This window comes from Prionailurus bengalensis, chromosome B4 (assembly GCF_016509475.1).
Source record: "Prionailurus bengalensis isolate Pbe53 chromosome B4, Fcat_Pben_1.1_paternal_pri, whole genome shotgun sequence".
Classification (NCBI taxonomy): Eukaryota; Metazoa; Chordata; class Mammalia; order Carnivora; family Felidae; genus Prionailurus; species Prionailurus bengalensis.
In genome coordinates this window covers 134,459,714-134,477,961 of record NC_057358.1, presented here as the reverse complement: position 1 = coordinate 134,477,961, position 18,248 = coordinate 134,459,714, and the positions used below count along the sequence as shown (strand labels likewise).

General features: G+C 42.8%; 1 non-coding gene and 1 pseudogene across 1 annotated transcript; one reads left to right on the top strand and one right to left on the bottom strand.

Moving 5' to 3' along the window:
* Positions 1-5,791: 5,791 nt before the first annotated feature.
* On the top strand, positions 5,792-5,898 carry LOC122474185. Its single transcript, XR_006294865.1, has one exon. It is a non-coding gene; the product is annotated as a small nucleolar RNA U13 (small nucleolar RNA).
* Positions 5,899-12,189: 6,291 nt separating this feature from the next.
* LOC122472806 lies at positions 12,190-18,031 on the bottom strand (annotated as a pseudogene).
* Positions 18,032-18,248: the final 217 nt, after the last annotated feature.

The window sequence follows — 18,248 nt, the reverse complement described above, 5'->3', positions numbered from 1 at the left end:
CTAGTTCTGGGGAAACCTGTACCCACACTCTTAATTGAGAGCAGACACCTTATCTTTCCCACCTCTGCGTCCCAGCACCTTGGACATTGCACGGTGTTTTGCAGGCTCTTAATTACAATCGTGGAATGAAAGATTGTAGTCACAGTAGATATCGAACTACATCATTAACCAAAAGTTAGGAATTAGCCTTGATTCTGCTCTCTGCCACTCACAATTCCTTCTGCAAATTCTGCAAAGAAGCAGAACTTCTCACCTACAATATATATCTCCATATGTCCACTTGCTGTGTTCCCACTGCTACCATCCTTCTCCAGTTCTTGGTTGACTTTGTCCTAGATGTCACTACTACCTCCCAGTGGTTACCTAAATCACTGGCCTCAGGCACCTCTTCTGACTGCTTATTGGTATCTGCTGAAGCAAAGAATCAGGTGCACTATTAGGGCAGAAATATATTTTTTTAAGCTTGTTTATTTTGAGAGAGAGAGAGAGAGAGAGAGAGAGAGAGAGAGAAACTGGCAGGGGAGGGGCAGGGAGAGAGAGAGGGAGAGAGAGAATCCCAAGCAGGATCCCGTGTTGTCAGTGCAGAGCCCAGCGTGGGGCTTCATCTTGCAAACCATGAGATCGTGACCTAAAGGGCAGAAATGTGTATTTCTGTTGAATGGAAATTTCCTGGCTGACCCTAGCGTGTTAGTTTGCTGTAACAAAGTGCCACAGACTGTGTGGCGTAAACAGCAGAAGTTTACTTTTTCTGGAGGCCGGAAGTCCAAGATCAGAGTGTCGGCAGGTTTTCTTTCTTCGGAGGCCTCTCTCCCGGGTGTGCAGATGCCAGCTTCTCGCTGTGTCCTCCCATGGTCATTCATCTGTGTGCACGTGTTTGTGCCCTAATCTCTTCTTATAAGGATACCAGTCATAGGGCCCACCTACATGACCTCATTTTACCTTGATTATATCTTTTTTTTTTAATGTTTATTATTTTTTGAGAGAGAGAGAGAGAGCAGGAGAGGGGCAGAGAGAGAGGGAGAGAGAGAATCCTCAGCAGGTTCTGTGTTGTCAACTCAGAGTCCGACACGGGGCTTGAACTCACAAACTGTGAGATCTTGACCTGAGCCAAAATCATATGCTCAACCAACTGAGTCACCCAGGTGCCCCTACCTTGATTGTATCTTGGCCCTGTCTCCAAATACAGTCACAGTCACAGATTTAAAGAGGTTGGGATGCAGTTGAGCCCATAACACAAGTGACATCTGTCTGGTGCTGCACAAAGCTGCCAGCTTGAGGTAGTTTCAGCAGGAGCTCACACTACATTCCTTTAGGTGCCATCCTGTGTCTGCAAAGCTGAGTTTGTTAGATGTTGTTGTGATAAAAAGTATTGTGTGTGATGTGGAACCAGAAATGATTCCTGATTCCAAGGTTTGAGGAGGTGTGCGGTGCTAAACAGGCATTCAGTTCTTGGGACAGAAATACTGAGTTTGTTCGGGCTTATCTGCTTAATGAACAGAACTGTTAGGTATTTCTGGAGACCTAGGGAGTCATGAAACAATTAGTGAAACACTGGCTGCCCCATGAATTGTGAAAAGTTGGGAGCCTTTACTCCAAACAAGTCAGCAACACCAGGGGAATATTTTAATTCTACAGATTTCCCCACGTCCCACCCGAGACCCTATTGAAAAAAGTATCTGGGAGTTGAGCCCTGGGTCAGTTTCAGGATCCACTGGTCTAGCCTAACCCTTTCATTAAGTCCTAGAAAGGGAAATCTTTTGCCAGAGGTCATACAGCAAGTTAGTGGCTGAGCTGGGACTAGAATCCAGATTCTAAAGGAATCCATCAGATTCTCTTCCTCTTCATCAGCATTTCCCATACCCACACCTGCAGATGTTGTCATGACCATCTGCTGCTTAAAAACAGACATGGCCCAGGGGCGCCTGGGTGGCTTAGTCGGTTCAGTGTCCAACTTCCGCTCGGGTTGTGATCTCGCGGTTTGTGAGTTTGAGCCCCGCTTTGGGCTCTGTGCTGACAGCTCGGAGCCTGGAGCCTGCTTCAGATTCTGTGTCTCCCTCTCTCTCTGCCCCTCCCCTGTTCATGCTCTGCCTCTCTCTCTCTCTCAATAATAAATAAACTTTAAAAAACAAAACAAAACAGACATGGCCCTGACCTCAAAGACAGCAATTACACGGACAAACTCCATATTGAATACATCAGTTGCATTTTAAAAATTTATATCGTATAAGATCTGTATGAGGAAAACTGCGAAACTCATGAAAGATTTTAAAGATTAAGTAAAGGGAGAGATATTTCATGTTTATGGATGGAAAGACTCCATATTGTCAAGATGTCCGTTCTTTTCAACTTGATCTATAGATTCAGTTCAGTCTCAAGATCCCACAAGTTCTTTTGTGGATTCTAAAGTTTGTATGTAGAGGCAAAAAGAATAACTAAGCATTGAGAAAGAACAAAGTCAGGGGCGCCCAGGTGGCTCAGTTGGTTAAGCGTCCGAGTTCAGTTCAGGTTGTGGTCTCGCGGTTCATGAGTTCAAGCCCTGCGTCGGGCTCTGTGCTGACAGCTCAGAGCCTGGAGCCAGCTTCCGATTCTGTGTCTCCCTCTCTCTGCCCACCCCGCCCCCCCCCCCAAATAAATAAACATGAAAAAGAAAAAAAAAGAAAAAGAAAAAGAGCAAAGTCTGAGCGATGCGGGCAGACCAGGTCCAAGGATCTAAAGGGGTTCCTACAGGACCAGCCGAGAGGATCCCTAGCTGCACGCAGGGTAGAGATCCAATGCAGGCCAGCAGGAGGTGAGAGGAGAGTTTACTGAAGGTGCAAAGAGAGTGCAGGTACAGAGTGTCTGGGAGACTGAGAGAGGAAAGCAGAGGGTCTCATCTTTGCTCAGGATCTGGGGTTTTGACTGAGGCTTATAGTCTGGTGTATGTGCCCTCTCAGGCATCAAGGAACCTGTTAGAACAAAGACAAAGGCTCAAGTGTTATTCCTTGGCGCCAGGGGGTTTTGGCATTGAGATGTCTAGCACCTGTGGTCTGGAATACGCATATGATGGTTCTGTTGGTCGTTCTCAACCGGTCCTCCTTTAGATGTTGTCTATTCTGAAGAAATCATGAACTCCTTGTCCCTTACAAGGAGGATGTCCACTATGTGCATTATGAGGCTTGTGTGAAGTGAGGTGTGCAGGTCCTAGCAAGATTGGAAGTGGGAAAAGGAGCAAAAAGCAGATTAAAAAAATTTTTTTTAATGTTTGTTTATTTTTGAGAGAGAATGAGTGGGGAAGGGGCAGAGAGAGAGGGAGACACAGAATCCGAAGCAGGTTCCAGGCTCCGAGCTGTCAGCACAGAGCCCGACACGGGGCTCGAACCCACAAACCACGAGATCATGACTTAAGCCGAGGTGAGATGCTTAACTGACTGAGCCACCCAGGCACCTGGCAAAGAGCAGAGTTTTATGGAGTCTTTTGGTTTCTCCATCTCCAGAGGACTGATACCACCCAACTTCAAGACTTCCTAGAAAGCTACAGTAATCAAGCCAATGTGGTATTGGTGAGGAATAGACAAATAGGTCAATGGAACAGAATGGAAAGCCCAGAAATAGACGCACATAAAAACAGTTGACTCCTTGACCAAGGAGAAAGGCAATGCAATAGAGCAAAGGTAGCCTTTTCAACAAATGGTGTAGAACAATTGGGCATCCATATGCAAAAAAAAAAAAAAAAAAAAGAATCTAGACATAGACCATACATCCTTGGCAACTTTTTTTTTTTTAATTTTTCTTGAGTTAGAGCACAAGCAGGGGAGGGGCAGAGAGAAGGAGAGACAGAATCCTAAGCAGGCTCTGGACCATTAGCCCAGAGCCCTGTGGGGGGCTCGAACCCATGAACCTTGAGATCATGACCTGAGCTGAGATCAAGAGTTGGATGCTTAACTGGCTGAGCCACCCAGGCACCTCAATCCTTGACAAAATTTAACTTGAAGTGAATCGTAGACCTAAATGTAAAATGCAAAGCTATAAAACCCCTAGGAGATAGCATAGGGTAAAAATATGGATGACCATGGAGATGGTGATGACTTTTTTAACTTTTTTCTTCTTGAGAGAGAAGGTAAGAGCACATGAGCAGAGGAGGGGCAGAAAGAGAAGAAAAGAGAATCCTAAGCAGGCTCTGCACTGATAGCAGAGGGGATCAGTCTCACAACTGTGACATGTTCACTTGAACCGAAATCAAGAGTCAGACACTTAACCAACTAAGCCACCTAGGCGCCCCAAGATTTTTATTTATTTATTAAAAGTAATCTCCACCCATTGTGGGGCTTGAACTTACAACCCTGAGATCGAGTCCCACGCTCTACCCACTGAGCCAGGCAGGCGCCCCATGGTGATGACTTTCTAGATACAACAAAGGAGTGATCCATGAAAGAAAGAATTGAGAAACTGGACTTCATTACAATTAAGAATTTTTGCTCTACAAAGGACATTGTCAAGAGAATGAAGAGCCAGACTGGGAGAAAATATTTGCAAAGGACATCTCTGATAAAGGACCAAGATCCACAATATAAAAAGAACTCTTAAAATGCAATGATAAGAAACTAACCTGATTTTTAAAATGGGCCAGAGATCTTAATAGACACAACAGATGGCAAGTAAGCATATGAAAAGATGCCCTACATCATGTAACAGCAATGAACTGCAAAAAAACGAGGTGCCAGTATACACCCATTGGAATCGCCAAAAAGTAGAATACTGACAGCAGATGCTGGCAGGGATACGGAACAGCAGGAACTTTCATTCACTGGTAGTGGGAATGCAAAATGGTACATTCAATTTGGAAGACAGTTGGATGGTTTCTAACAAAACTAAGCATAACCTAACCCTACCGTCCGGCAATTGTACTTCTTGGTGTCCACCCAAAGAAGTTGAAAGCTTATGTCCACACAAAAACTTGCATATGGACGTTCGTAAGTGTCTTTCTTTGTAGTTGCCAAAAGGCAAATGGAGAGATAAACTGTGGTCCATCCGGACAATGGGATATTATTCAGTGCTAAAAAGAAATGGTCTAGCAAGCCATGAAAAGACAATGGAGGAACCTTGAATGTGTATAACTAAGTGAAAGAAGCCAATCTGAAAAGACTACATGCTGTATGAGTCCACTTATATGACATTCTAGAATAGGTAAAACCATGGAGACAATAAAAGATCAGTGGTTGTTAGGGGGAGGGAGAGATGAAGAGACAAGGGCACAGAGGATTTTTAGGGCAGTGAAAGTATTCCATGTGATGCTATAATAATGGATGCGTGTCATACGTTTGCCTAAACTCACAGAATGTACAACACCAAGGGTAAGCCCTAAGTAAACTGTGGAGTTAGGATGATAATGATGTGTCCGTGTAGGTTCATCAGTTGTAACAAATGTACTGCTCTGGTGGGACATGTTCACAATGGGGGAGGCCATGAATGTATGCGGGCCAGGGGCGTATAGGAAATCTCTGTACTTTCCACTCAATTTATTTTTTATTAAAATTTTTTTCACATTTATTTTTGAGAGACCGAGTGAGATAAGAGTATGAGCGGGATAGGGGCAGAGAGAGAGGGGGGACACAGAGTCTGAAGCAGGCTCCAGGCTCTGAGCTGTCAGCACAGAGCCTGACCCGGGGCTCGAACTCATGGACCATGAGATCATGGTCTGAGCCGAAGTCGGATTCTTAACTGACTGAACCCCCCCAGGTGCCCCTCTTTCCACTCAATTTAGCTTTGAACCTAAAACTCTAAAAATCAGAAGTCTAATAAAAAATGTTTGTAGAACCTTTTGTGGGTCATAGATGTGATGATTGAGAGTTCATGCTGTTACTGTGTGAGATGTGCTTCCCTCAGACCTTCTTATGGCACTGGCACATTACCTGTCTGACGTGGAAACAAATGTATCTAGAAGCTCATAAACAAGTTTAAGTATCCCCATTAGAGCTACCCATTTAGTGAAGTAAAAAGAGGGCTGTGGGAATTATACAACTCTAAGCAATCAAAAAATATTTTAATGAGTATTTACCATGTGCCTTTTGAAAGACAGGGAAATATAAAAGAAATATAAAAGGTTGTTTCTGGGATATCTGGCTGTCTCAGTTGGTAGAGCATGCAACTCTTGATCTCAGGGTCGTGAGTTCAAACCCCACATTGAACGTAGAGCCTATTAAAAAAGATAATAGAGGGGCGCCTGGGTGGTGCAGTCGGTTAAGCGTCCGACTTCAGCCAGGTCACGATCTCGCGGTCCGTGGGTTCGGGCCCCGCATCGGGCTCTGGGCTGATGGCTCGGAGCCTGGAGCCTGTTTCCGATTCTGTGTCTCCCTCTCTCTCTGCCCCTCCCCCGCTCATGCTCTGTCTCTCTCTGTCCCAAAAATAAATAAAAACGTTGGAAAAAAAAAAAAAAAAATTAAAAAAAAAAAAAAAGAAAAAAAAAAAAAGATAATAGAGGCACCTGGGTGATTGAGTTAGTTAAGTTTCTGACTCTTGATTCCTGCTCAGGTCATGATCTCGAGGTCATGGGGTCAAGCCCCACGTGGGGCTCTGCACTAACAATAGGAAGCCTGTTTGGGATTCTCTCTCTCTCTCTCTCTCTCTCTGTCCCTCCCCCCTCTCAAAATAAATAAACTTAGAAGAAATAAAATAAAAAATAAAATAAGAAATAAAATCTTGGAGCACCTGGATGGCCCAGTTAAGTGCCAAATCTTGATTTCGGCTCAGGTCATGATCTTATGTTCGTGGGATTGAGCCTCACTCTGGGCTCTGCTATGAGCATGGAATCTGCCTGATCTCTCTCCCTGTCTTTCTATCCCTTCCCCCTCACTCACTCACTCTCTCTCTCACTCTCTCTCTCTCTCTCTCTGTAAATAAATAAATAAACATTAAAATAATAAAATCTTGTTCCTGCAAAGTTAAAAGTCCAGTTCTTTGTCCTGAATTGTGATAAATCAATAATACAAATGAACTTTAGAACTACCGCCCCCACCCCCTGCCCCCACCGCTCTGTTCCATCCAACTCTGTATCTGTAATTCAGAGGTCGAGAAAAAGTGTTCATTGTTAATGGTGTGTTCCCTAGCAGATGTGTGACATCTTGTTTGCCTCAAGTGACAGAAGGAATATAAAAAAAAATACTCTGTGAACTATAAAGTGCTTTACGGAAACAGATTATTAGCGTTGCTTTGTGAGATGAACAGCTTAGTTCCAGTACCTGTTGAAATAATACAGTGAGGGGCACCTGGGTGATTCAGTCGGTTAAGCATCTGACTTCAGCTCAGGTCATGACCTCACAGTTCGAGGGTTCAAGCCCCGTGTTGGGCTCTGTGCTGACAGCTGAGCCTGGAGCCTGCTGCAGATTCCGTGTCTCCCTTGCTCTTTGCCTCTCCCCTGCTTGTGCTCTCTCTCTCTCCTTCTCTCTCTCTCTCTCTCAAAAATACGTAAGCATCAAAAAAAAAAAAAAGCATACAGTGAAATAAAAGATGGCATAGAATTTGAACAAGGGTTAGAAAAGAACCATGAGGATTTTCACTTCTGGTCACTTGAGAATTCCACTACTAACCAGATCTGAGAAGGCAGATGGGAGCCTTTAAGCCCTGTGGAGAACAGAGATTAAAATGTTTTTGGAACATGGAACCCAAGAAGAAAGATGAAGGGATTAGGTCTGTGAAGCCCAAAGAAGATAAGGTGTCTTTATTTATTGAGAAGATAAAACTAAGGGTGTCTTGTGTTGAAATAGGTCTGGGGGATCTGGAAGATTTCTCTGCCGCCACCACTGGGAACACTGGGAATCGTATTTGGGTTCTGGGGATAAGCCCAAGGCCCTCTGAGTTCTCCCGGGCACTTCTCTGATGTGTCTTCTGCTTGAGAATATGCTCAGACGGCCATTCTGAATACAGAACTGCTCTAAAAGCCAGGCTTTTAAGGTGGGTTGTGTGGGGAGGAAGGTAGCCAGCTATGCCCCTGAGGCTTTTCACTAATAGTGGTCTCAGAAAGTGTTAAGAGTTGCTTCCTTGGCTAAGAATTCTTAGGAAAGTTAACTCAAGAGGCACGTGATTCCCTGATTCCCCGTCACCAGGCACTCCTGGCCCCTTTGGAAGCTGTGACATTGGTAGTTACACCCTCTTTTCGGTGGCAGATGAAAACATAGAGCTTTGTTTGGAGCAGTTCCTAGTGGTTAGCGTTCCACAGAGATGCCACCGGGACTTGGGCAGGTGGCTGGTGACTATTTCACAAACATGCAGGGTTTTAGTGCAGGAGCCGCGCAGGGGTTGGGGTGGAGAAGGGCAGAAATAAAATGGTTTTGGCACATGGGAACCCAGGAGGAAAGCTGAAGGGCTCAGAACCGTCCCCGCCACCTAGTAAGTCCTGTGTGTTTGTGGGAGCTCTTAAGAGGGGGCGGATTCCATGTTTAAATTGGGTGGCGAGATTGGAATCGACTTGAAGAAGGTGAGGGAATCTGCTCAACTGGTCTCTGAGGAAAGAGTATTCCAGGCAGGATGAACGGCCATAGGAAAAAGTCTGGCGAGTTCCACAGCATCGCAGACACCCTGGGGCTGGGTTGGGTGAGAGACTAGGAAGGAAGTGTTCCTGCTTACATGAGGCCCGTGAGGCCCTGGTGAGGATTTGGGCTTTCACTCTCAGTGAGATGGAACCACACGGGTGGGTGGTTCACAGAGGAACAGCAAGAGTCGGTCTTTCTCTCTGGCGTACTAGGAAGAACCGGGGAGTAGTGAGGGGCAAGGGTTGGAGTAGAAAGACCTGGCAAGAGGCTCTGGCAAAATTGGACAGGATATAGTGAGGCCAGAGTAGTCAGAGGAGGGGTGAGGAGAGTCTGATTCTGGAAACGTTGAGAAGCCAGCATTCACTCCTGAGGGACCGGTACAGGGCAGTGAGAGTGTGCCCAGCAAAGTTTGTGGTCTTTCTTTTAAATTAAAAAAAAAATTTTTTTTTTCAACGTTTTTTATTTATTTTTGGGACAGAGAGAGACAGAGCATGAACGGGGGAGGGGCGGAGAGAGAGGGAGACACAGAATCGGAAACAGGCTCCAGGCTCTGAGCCATCAGCCCAGAGCCCGACGCGGGGCTCGAACTCCCGGACCGCGAGATCGTGACCTGGCTGAAGTCGGACGCTTAACCGACTGCGCCACCCAGGCGCCCCTGCTGTCTTTCTTCATATGCGTAGTGACCCCGTGTTGTTTAGTCTGAGTTGGAGGGATGTGGTTGCTATCGAGTGGTTGCGGGAAATAATAGATTGTTCTCTCATTCAGAGTATTTGTTGAGCACCCACTACATGTTAGGCATACGATGATGAAAAAGACAAGGTCATTATCCACATGGAGCAGCCATTCCAGTCAGTAGAATTAGACAGTAAATGTGTAAACAGTGCCAACCAGGGGCAAGGGCTATGCGGAAAATAAAATGGGGTAATGTGATGACATCTTGGGTTGCTCAATGTCAGGGGCTGGAAGAGCCCTCTGTGGAGGGGACATCTGCCCTGATGTCATTCATCCCTGAATATCAAATGCTTGCCTTTAGAATGATCTAGACCATTAGAGATGTGTCACGACCTCTCATGGAACTGCTTGAACCGAATTTCATTTTGTTGTTACCTCACAAGACCTTTTAAACTACAGCCTAATGGAATTCCATGTGTAAACTCAGGGTATTGTCGAGAATCTTGTCCACCATGAGGATCAGTGAGTGAATTTTCTCATATCCCTGTTCCAAAAATTGTGGAAATACTGTTTTTCTGATCTTTTGGCTGCAGTCATGTAACCAGTTGTTTTCTATTCTTTGCTTCTGTGGCTAACAAGCTAAAAATCAAATCTGTAACCCCTCCTCTTGCAAGCATATAGGACTAATGGCATACATTCGTATACTAGCTTAATCCCTGTTTCAACTTACTTTATTGTACTCATTCATCCAATATATTTTTATTATTTTTTTAAACATACCTTCTTTTTTTGTTGTTGTTGTTAATGTTGTATTTTTTTTTTGAGAGAGAAGGAGACACAGAATTCCAAGCAGGCTCCAGGCTCTGAGCTGTCAGCACAGAGCCTGACGCAGGGCTCCAACCCACGAACTGTGAGATCATGACCTGAGCTGAAGTCAGATGCTTAACCAACTGAGCCACCCAGGTGCCCCCATCTTCTTTTTTTTAATGTTTATTTTTTGAGGGAGAGAGAGACAGAGAGTGAAAGAGAATCCTAAGCAGGCTCCATGCTTTCAGCACAGAGCCCGACTTGGAGCTTGAACTCACGAACCATGAGATCATGATCTGCGCTGAGATCAAGAGTCGGCCACTTAACCAACTGAGCCACACACGTGCCCCGACAGTATATTCATGTTTATTGTGTAGTATTCCATTGTATCAGTTTATTTATCCATTTGCCTGTTGATGGACAATTGAATGGTTTCCAGGTTTGGCTACTATGAATAAAGCTCTGTGAACATTTTTTCTGTGGACAAATATTTTCATTTTCTTAAATAAATACCAGAGGTAGAGTTGCTGGGTCAGAAGAAAATTATATGATTGACTTTATAAGAAATGGCCAGGAGCACCTGGCTTTCTCAGTTGGTGGAGCATGTGACTCTTGATCTTGGAATTGTGAGTTCATGCCCCACGTTGGGTGTAGAGATTACTTAAAAATAAAATCTTTAGGGGCACTGGGTGTCTCAGTCAGTTAATTGTCTGTGACTCTGATTTCAGCTCAGGTCATGGTCTCACAGTTTGTGAGTTTGAGTTCTACATCAGGCCAGTATATTGGAATTCTGTCTCTCTTCCTCTTTCTCTGCCTGTGCTCTCCCTGTGCTAGCTCTCTCTCAAAATAAATAAACTTAAAGAAAAAAAAAGATAAAAAATAAAATCTTAAAAAAGCAAAGCAAGAAATGGCCAAGTTTTTTTTCAGGACGGTTTTACTCTGTTCCAGCATGGTATGAGAGTTTCCATTGCTTTATTTTCTTTATGTTCTTTTCTAGAATTTCATCCAGTATTTAGTCTTTTGCATCTGGCTTTTTCCACTTAGCATAACAATTTTGAGATTTGGTCATGTCGTGTTTATCAGTAGTTTGTTTTTAACCCGCCCTACCTCTACCCCTCAGTAGTGTGTTTCTTTTTCTTTCTTTCTTTCTTTTTTTTTTTTTGTTAAGTTTATTTATTTTGATAGAGAGAGAGAGTGCACATCCGAGCAGGGGAGGGGCGGGGAGAGAGAGAGAGAGAATGAATATCCCAAGCAGGCTCTGCGCTGTCAGTGCATAGCCCAACTCTGGGCTCAAACTCACGAACCATGAGATCATGACCTGAGCCGAAATCAAGAGTCAGATGCTTAACTGACTGAGCCACCCAGTTGCTCCAACAATGTACCATGTGCCTATGTCACAGATTGGTTATACACTCACCATTTGTTGGGCTATTTCCATGGTTTGGCTGTTATCAATAAAGCACATGAAGGTCTTTGTGCCAACATAGAGTTGTTTTTTTTTCCTCTTGGGTAAATACAAGTGGGACTGCTGCGTGGTGTGTTAAGTACACTTTAGCTTTAGAAGAAACTGCCAAAGTGTTTATGCCATTTTGCACTCCCACCAGCAGCAGGTGGGGGTTCCCGTTCTCCGTGTCCTTGACAAAAACGTGGTCTTGTCAGTCTTTTTTATGTCAGCCATTCTAATAGGTATGTAGTGAGACCTCACAGTGGTTTTGATCCCTATTTTCATAATGTTAACCTTAAAAATAAAGCAGTTATTTTCCCAGTGAAAACGGGTTTATTCAGGAATGGAGGGACTTGCAATCTGGAACACGCAAGCTAGAGCAAAACCGTAGGCACGTCCACCAAACAAAGGAGAGGAATGTTATTTTCTGGAGAAGGAGGTGGTTTGAAGGGGCTGTTTTGAATGAAAGTCCATTGGAGACAACAGTTTATCATTGGCTGAGTCGAAAGGGTAGTTGATTTCTTGTAGGAGACGCAATGTGCATCTTTCCCTGTTGGGGCCTGCAATTGACAGTTCTTTCCTGTTGACATTCTTCTGTTGGGTCTGTAATTGTCAAAAAATTGACAATTTTTCCTGTAATTGATTTTGAGTGGTAGGTTCTTCTAGCCTCCCCTCCTAGCCTCCAAGACTACTGTAGTGAGATTTCTATATTAATTTTCGCAATAATTACTAATGATGCTTCGTATCTTTTTTTTTTTTTTCCTGTTTTTACTTTTATTTGCATGTATTTCATGCAGAATTTACTCCCGGGCCATAAGTTTTTGTTTCTTCAGTTTCTTCTGGGATATCTTTTTCTTCTGTGCAACCTCCTCTTCTGGTTTAGGAACAATCTGCTCTTTTTCAGTAAGGATCATCTCAATGTGGCAGGGAGAGCTCATATATGGGTTAATCCGACCACGAGCTCCGTAAGTTCTACGCCGCATTTTGGAGGCTCTGTTCACCTGGATGTGCTCAATGACCAGAGAATCTACATCTAAACCCTTTAAGTTCAGCATTACTCTCTGCATTTTTGAGCATGTGCAGTAAAAATTCAGCACTCTTTTTGGGCCACCGACCCTGTGTCCAGCCCCACTGTTTGGCCTGGGCCCACCTACCAGCTCCACCGTTGTAGCGTCGGAATGGCACACATTGCTTTTGCAAAGTGACATCTTTCAGATACTTGGTGGCTTTTCGGATATGTATATCCTTGATGGCCTGGGCAGTTTCCCGTGTGTTCTTAAAGTGAACACGAAGATTTGAACCTCTTGATTTGCATGATTTTGTTGGGTTTTCCGGGTCAAGTGAATAGCGAACCATTTTCAGAGATCACCTCAGGCCGCTTACGGGAAGAGGCTAATGATGTTTAGTATCTTTTAATGTGGTCATTAGCCAGTTTTATACCTTCATTTGTGAAATGTCCACAACTTTTGCCCATTTTTATAAATTGGATTGAAAAAAAAATTGGGGTGGTCTTTTTTTTTTTCTTAATTGAGTTTTAGGAGTTTTTAAAAAGTATAACCTGATTGTAAGTCCTTTGTTATCATGAATATCTTCTCACAATCTAAGACTTACCTTTTCAGTTTTTGATGAGCAGAAAATTTTAATTACAAATTTTTTTTAGTTTATTTTTGAGACAGGGAGAAAGCACGAGCTGGGGAGGGGCAGAGAGAGAGGGGGACAGGAACTGAAGCGGGCTCCATGCTGATAGCAGAGATCCCGATGTGGGGCTTAACCCACAAGCAATGAGGTCATGACCTGATCCAAAGTCAGACGCTCAGCCAACTGAGCCACCCAGATGCTTCGGAAAAATTTAATGTTGATGAAGTCCAATTTATCAGCCTTTTTTTTTTTTTTCCCCCGGCTTTTTCTTTTATGATTAGTGTTTTTGTGTTCTAAGACATTGTTGGCCATTCTAAGGTTGCAAAGATTTTCTCCTGTGTTGTCTTCTAGAAATTGTATGGTTTTAGATGTTACATTTAGATCCATCCCAAAATAATTTTTATATTTGGTGTAAGGCAGGGATCAAGATTAATTCTTCATAATGTATATATCCAGTTGTTCCAACAATACATATTGAAAAGAATGTTCTTTATTCATAGAATTAATTTGATGCTTTTATTGAAAATCAATTAATTGTGTATGTGAGAATTTTCGACCTCTTTTTGTTCCATTGATTTAACTTTACATCAATACTATACTGTCTTGAGTATTTACTTTGCATCCTGCCACTTTGTTAAACTCATCTATCCCAGTAGCTTTTTTGTATATTCTTTAGGATTTCCTATTTACACAATCATGTGGTCTACAAATAAAGACAGCTTTACTTATTTATATCCAATCTTTATGCATTTTATTTCTTTTCTTACGTTATATCGACTGAGAACATTGCTACAATGTTGACTAGACTGTGTTTAGAGTGGACATCTTTGCATTGTTTTTAATCTTAGGGGGAGAGCACTGACTGTTTCACCAATTAGTATGATGTTGTTACTATAGATTCTTCATAGATGCTCTTTATTAGTTTGAAGTAATCACCCACTATTTTTACTTTGTGAGGAGTTTGATCTTGAATAAGTTTTATCTTAAATTTTGTCAAATACTTTTCTGTATTTATTGAAATGGTATCGATTTTTCTCATTTATTACATTAATATGGTGGAGTACATTGATTTTTCTTTCCTTTTCTTTCTTTCTTTTTTTTTTTTTTTTTAGATTTTATTTTTACATAATAATCTACACCCAATGTGGGACTCAAACTCACAACCGTGAGATCAAGAGTTGCACGCTCTACCAACTGAACCAGCCAGGTGCCCGTGATTTTTCAAATGTTGAACCAACCTTGTATTCCTAGTATAAACTCCACTTGGATATGACTATCATTTTTATATATTGCTGGATTTAATTTGCTAATATTTTGTTTTACAACTTGGTAGTGATATTTTTCAATTTGTGAATTTTTTGGTCTAAGTTCATGAATGATATTATCCGCAGTTTTCTTTTGCACAGTAGCAGACTTTGGTATCAGAGTTATGCTGCCTCATAAGACAAGCTGGGAAATATTCCCTTCTCTTCCTCTTTCTGAAGGAGTTTGTGTGAGTACGTTCCCATTGTGCTACCATCACCACCATCCATCTCCAGAATTTTTTCGTCTTCCCAAACTGAAACTTTGTACTCATTAAACACTAACACTCAATAGAATAGGGAGCTCGGGGCGCCTGGGTGGCTCAGTCAGTTAAGTGTCCGACTTCGGCTCAAGTCATGATCTTGAGGTTTGTGAGTTCCAGCCCTGCGTCGGGCTCTGTGCTGACAGCTTGGAGCTTGGAGCCTGGAGCCTACTTTAGATTTTGTGTCTCCCTCTCGCTCTGCCCCTCCCCTATTCTCCTTCTGTCTCTTTCTCTCTCAAAAATTGATAAATAAATGTTAAAAAATATTTAAAAAAATAGCTCAAATGATTTTCAACAAGGGTGCTAAGACCATTTAATGGGGGAAAGGAGTCATTTCAACAAGTAGTCCTGGGGAGCACCTGACTTTGGCTCAGATCATGATCTCACAGTTTGTGGGTTCGAGCCCCACATCTGGTTTTGTGCTGACGGTGCGGAGCCTGCTTTGGATTCTCTGTCTCCCTCTTTCTCTGTCCCTACCCCACTCACTCACTCTCTCAAAAATAAATAAACATTAACAATTTTTTTGAAGAAGGGACACCTGGGTAGCTCAGTAGGTTAAGCATCTGACTTTGGCTCAGGTCATGATTTCACGGTTTGTGAGCCTGAGTCCCACTTCGGGTGAGCCCCACTTCTCTCTCTCCCTCTCTCTCTCTCTCTGCCCCTCGTGGGATTCAGTCTCCCTCTCCTTCTCTCTCTGCCCCTTGCTCACTTGTGCTCTTTCTCTGTCAAAAAATTAAAAAAAATAAAATGTAAAAACACTACAACAAGTAGTCCTGGGAAAACTAGATTATTCACATGTAAAAGACCTTATGTGATGTACAAAATTTAACACAAAATGGGTCAAAGACTTAAGAGACCCACGAGACTGAACTTCAGAGACCTGTGAGCTAGGGGCAGCTGGGTGGTGCAGTTGGTTGTGTCCAACTCTTGATTTTGGCTCAGGTCATGAACTCATGGTTTGTGGGTTCAAGCCCCGCGTTGGGTGTGTGCTCTTGGGATTCTCTCTCTCACTCTCTCTCTGTCCCTCCCCTGCTCTCTTTCTCTCTCAAAATAAATAAACGTTAAAAAAAAAAAAGACCTAAGAGCTAAAACTATAAAACTCGTAGAAGGAAACATTAGGGAAAAGCCTCAGAACAGTATATTTGTCAGTGATTTTTTTGACTCTGACACTAAAAGCACAGGAAACAATAAAAATTGATCAATTGGACTATATAAAAATCAAGAACTTCTGTTTATCAAAGGACACAATCAACAGTGAAAAGGCAGGCAGCCCACATGGGCACTTGCCTGGCTTAGTCGGTAGGGCATGTGGCTCTTAATCTCGAGGCTGTGAGTTTGAGCCCCATGTTGGGTGTAGAGTTTACTTAAGAAAAAAAAAAGCAGCCTACAGAATGGGAGAAAATATTTTCAAATCCTGTATCTGATAAAAGGTTAACAACCAGCATATGTAAAGAACTTGTACACTCAAATGAAACAAAACCCAAATAACCCAATTGAAAAATGGGCAAAGTACTTGAATAGCTATTTCTCCAAAGAAGATATACAGATGGCCAACAAGCACGTGAAAAGATGCTCAACATCACTCATCATCACTCAGGGAAATGCAAGTCAGAACCACAATAGAAAATAATAAATGTTGACAAGAATATGGAGAAATTGGAGTCCTTTTGTATTGCTGCTGGGAATGCAAAAAATTATGCAGCTGCTGCAGAAAACGGTATGGTGGTTCCTCAAAAAACTAAAAATGGAAAAAAGCCAGAAATTCTACTTCTTCTTTTTTTTTTTTAAACGTTTTATTTTTGAGACAGAGACAGAGCATGAATGGGGGAGGGGCAGAGAGAGAGGGAGACACAGAATCGGAAGCAGGCTCCAGGCTCTGAGCCATCAGCCCAGAGCCTGACGCGGGGCTCGAACTCACGGACTGTGAGATCGTGACCTGAGCTGAAGTCGGCCGCTTAATTGACTGACCCACCCAGGCGCCCCCAGAAATTATACTTCTAAGTATATCCAGGAGAATTGAAAGCAGGGTCGTGAAGATATGTATACGTATGTATACATATCCATGTGTGTGTGTGTATATATGTATATTATATATAATATATATATTAAAAATGTTTTTATTTATTTTTGAAACAGAGACAGCATGAGCAGGGGAGGGGCAGAGAGAGAGGGAGACACAGAATTTGAAGCAGGCTCCAGGCTCTGAGCTGTCGGCACAGAGCCCGACACGGGGCTCAAACTCATGGAGTGTGAGATCATGACCTGAGCTGAAGTCGGATGCTTAACCGACTGAGCCACCCAGGTGCCCCTATATTTATATATATTTTTACGAATTTATTTTTGTGGGGCACCTGGGTGACTCAGTCCATTAAGTGTCTGACTTTTGATTTTGGCTCAGGTCATGATCTCACGGTTTGTTAGATCGAGCCCTGTGTTAGGCTCTGTGCTGACAGTGTGGAACCTGCTTGGGATTCTCTCTCTCTCCCCCTCTCTTTTTGCCCCTCCCCTGCTTGCTCTCAAAATAAATAAAGTGTAAAACAAAATTATTTTTGAGTAATCTCTACACCCCGTGTGGTGCTTGGACTCACAATCCTGAGATCAAGAATTGCACACTCGTGTGTGTGTGTGTGTGTGTGTGTGTGTGTAGCGAGAGAGCGACAGAGCACAAGCAGGGAGAGGCAGAAAGGGAGACATAGAATCTGAAGCAGGCTCCAGGTTCTGAGCTGCCAGCACAGAGCCCAACCTGGGGCTCAAGCTCACAAACTGCGAGGTCATGACCTGAGCCAAAGTCAGCCGTTTAACCCACTGAGCCACCCAGGCGCCCCGCACAGTCTTCCAACTGAGCCATCCAGGTGCCCCTTGGTGAGAAATTTATACACCCATATTTATAGCAGCATTATTCTCAGTAGCCCAAAGTAGAAACACCCAAATATCCATTGACAGGTGAATAAATTTAAAAATATATGTATATAATGTGTGCGTATATATAACATTCCCATATGTATATATATACACGTTTATATATGTCTGTCATACGTATCTTACATATATATGTAAATGTGTGTGTGTGTATATATATATATATATATATATATATATATATATTTGCAGAAGAATATTATTCAGCCTTAAAAAGGAAGGAAATTTTAACACATGCTACACTATGCATTTATCTTGAGGACATTTTACTAAATAAGCCAGTCAGGAAAAGACAAACTATTATTCCATTTATATGTGGTACCTGGAGTAGTCAACACATAGAGACAGAAATTAGGCTGTTGCCAGGGGCTGGTGGGAGTGAGGATGGGTTCGGGTTTAGTGGGTACAGAGTTGCAGATCTGCAGGATGAAATAAGTCCTGGGCATGGTTGCAAGATGAATTTATCTAACACGACTGAACTACCCACGTGAAAATGGTTAAATGTTTAATTTTACCATATCCTACCATGATTAAAAAAATCTTTGGGAGAGAAAAAACACTAATTTCAGTTTCCTGTTTTTGATGATTATCAACAGTGCTGCTACAAACATTCTCGTACAGGTTTTATGTGAACGGAAGTTGTCCTCTCTCTAGGATAAATATCTAGGAGTACGATTGCTGAGTTATAAGGTGAGTAAGG